General features: G+C 38.6%; 1 long non-coding RNA gene across 1 annotated transcript; it reads right to left on the reverse strand.

Annotated features, from left to right (window-relative positions):
- Positions 1–765: 765 nt before the first annotated feature.
- On the reverse strand, positions 766–2765 carry LOC147652535 (uncharacterized). The gene is made up of 2 exons (XR_015287843.1): positions 2613–2765; positions 766–1359 (listed from the first exon to the last, which is right to left on the reverse strand). It is a non-coding gene; the product is annotated as an uncharacterized LOC147652535 (long non-coding RNA).
- Between the last annotated feature and the right edge of the window lie 371 nt (positions 2766–3136).

Raw genomic sequence — 3136 nt, forward strand, 5'->3', positions numbered from 1 at the left:
TCCAGCTAGTATGAGTTTGGCCATCTTCATTCCACGCTATTCCATGGACACAAATACTGCATAGCTATAGATGGTTACTGTATAAATTTTATTTTATTCCCCCTCTCCAGCTAATCATTTAAAGAGCAGCTAGTAATTGAATATATGTTTATTTCTTTCTTTGCCTTCTTTAAAGATTCGCTTTCCTTTACTTCCAAGAGATACAAGATGTGTCAATGTGTCTTGAGTACTTTTTCATAAAACTAAATCCTTTTCTCCCTAGTAAGCAAGCCTAAAATTGTGTTTTCCTAGATTTGGGGATGCCTCAAAAACACCCAGAGATGCTTTATGTAAAACCACACTTACACCTGAACACTGGAAGATTTTTTAAATCATGTATCAGTTCTTTTCATGCTATTTTGATTTTGCATCTGAAGAAAAGAGGCAAAAGGCAGACACTTGATTTGAAGAGGTTTCTACTGAGAGGTGGAAAAGAAGGAATTTAAAATATGACAGTCATCTCGCTGTCCTCTCCTTATTAGCAGCCATAATTTGATAAGAAAAGACACACGAGTCAGAGTGGACATCTAAATGCAGACTCAAGTAGGAATGGCAAAGCAAATCTATTGTCAAAGTTGCCTGAAGTGACTTTTCATGATTTCAGCCCTCTGGGTTAAATGCTTAGTTGGTGAATATTGATGTAATGTCGTGGACTGTAGTGGAGTCAAACTGAATTAGATGAGCCGAGGATCTGAATGTCTGTCACAGTTTACTGAACCAGATTCCTTGTAGTAAAAATTGCCTTTTTATTTTCATAAAGATGTCATGCCTAGCAGGAAATCTCAGTTCTTTCACTGGAGACTTTGTGAGTGTTTCTCAGGTATCTGCTGTCTTGCTGAAGCTGGTTGAGCCCTGTTAAACAGTGCATGAAACCAGTTGGACAAGTGAACACAGTGAGCACAAGGGAGAATTTTCATCACATCGTCACAGCTTGCTTGCTTTCTAACATAATAAACTCCACTCTTCCTAGACAGCTTCCCCAGAGAACTGCACATCCAAAGTTCTTTAAACATCAAAAGTCTGAAGGAAGAAAGATAAGTTATTTATTCTTAAAGATCGTGGGCCCAGTGGAGTAACTCCCAAAGACTCGGGTCTGTACCTGCAAGCTGAAAAATTCAGCTCTTGCTCCAATAATATCAGTGCATGGCTGTATAGTGCACCTCTCTCTGAGGCAGTCATGTTACTGTTGTATCAAGGAAGCTCTCAATTAAGGATTTTGCAGGTGTTTGAGGTTAATTGTGAAAATGTGATCAGGACAGCTGACCCAATCAGAGAGTACTTATTTTTGTAGCGGCTAAATGGACCTTCATGTCAGTTTACCTGGAAAAGAAAGAAAAATGTTATCAGCATTTGTTAATTCATAAATAGCCTCACAATATTTAGTGTCTAAATATAACAATTATTTGAGACTCTCATGTAATTTTCATCTTTTTATTTTCTTCTCGTGGTTTCAGAAAATAATATTGAAAGAATATTTAATCCAAGCAGATTTCAAGACAACAAAATAATAATCCAAAGGGAATCATAAACACATGATTATTTTAAACCTCTTTTAAAAACTAACCTCTCTTTCATACCTCCTCAAGAAAAAGAACCCCCAAAACCAAAAACCCAAACAAATTGATAAAGACTTGACCGATGACATTTGAATGCTTGGCTTCTTTTCATCCCAGATTAAAGGGTATTCCTTTAATTCTGTATAATGATTGGGCTTTTACACATGCTCAGAATTTCTAGGGTAGAGTTTTTAAAAAGACTTCATGGCTGAAATATATTTGCACTGTTCTGATCATCCAGTGTAGTTTGGGTTCTTGTGACACTTTGTGTCATTCATCAGCTAAATCCCAGAGCACGGAGGGAGAGCAGTGGATCATCACTTAGAAAAATAGACTGCAATGATGAGTTTTAGATCCATTTCTGCAGACAGGATCCAGTTCTGTTTAAGTAATGCATATCCTAGAAACCAAGCTGTAGAGCATGAAAATGCCAGTGAAATCTCATTGTTGAGTTTTCCAATGCAAACTCAAGGCTATTTAGGAGGAGAAAATAGGAACAGTTTGGAATATTTTGTTTTGGATAGACCCTTAAAAAATACACCAGTTTTACTTTTAGAATTCACTGTAGGAATTTTGGTTTTGACAGCTCAGCTTGGCCTAGGCAGTGCTCTTGATGCAGTTAACCATTATTTACAAATGGCAAGTCTCTCTACTGATTTTCTCAGCAGATGTCAGCCACAAAAAATCACAGCTGGTTAGACAACTTGTTTCTAAGAAAAAAAGAGAAGCACAAATGAAAATTTGTAATTTTCCAGCAAGCAGCTGTCTCATATGAAGTCCACAGCTCTTAAATCCTAGCTCCTGTGAAGCATCTTTCCCTGTCCCTGGACACCATCACCAGGGCTCGCAGTGAAGGTGCAAAGTACCGTCCGTGATGCAGTGCACGATCTCAGGCATCTACCAGCGATTTATAGAAGGCAGACAGAAGATGCACTGCTCTCTTTTTCCCTTGTCCAGATCACGAAAACCAGCAGGCTGGCTTCCTAATCCCCTCCCTGGAACTCTTTCTTATCTCACATTTGAAAAGGCGAGGTGTGCGGTGGCGTGTGCGATCATCGCTTGTTGCTGGGTGAGCATCACAAATCCGATTGCACGGATGGAGCTCAGCGCGTCCTGCAGGGGAACTACCGGCCTCTGCTCCTCTAGCTTAAGGAGCACATCAGCTTTTCACTAACAGAGACAGTGAAATAGGAAACTGTTCTTAATTTTACTAGGAGAACATAGTGATCTTACTCATCAGCTAACAATGACAGTATTTAAGCTCCCTCCTTGCAGCTAGAAAAGCATTTACTCAAACTAGCAGTTATTGTTAATAAAAAGAACTGCACTAACTACAACAGATGAATGTGACGTAGCGAGCTCTAAAAAGTGAGAAAACTGCATCATAAACAGAAGAGAAACAGACCTTTCTTGCTTTATGAAACTGTTCATAATTCACAAATTTATTTGTTTCTCCTATCTGTTTCAGATGAATGGACTGTAGTGGAACAGCTAGATGTTAATTTTACCCATCAGCAAGAACTTAGCAAAACTATACATCT

The sequence above is a fragment of the Cyanistes caeruleus genome, chromosome 6 (assembly GCF_971803275.1).
Source record: "Cyanistes caeruleus chromosome 6, bCyaCae1.hap1.1, whole genome shotgun sequence".
Taxonomy (NCBI): Eukaryota; Metazoa; Chordata; class Aves; order Passeriformes; family Paridae; genus Cyanistes; species Cyanistes caeruleus.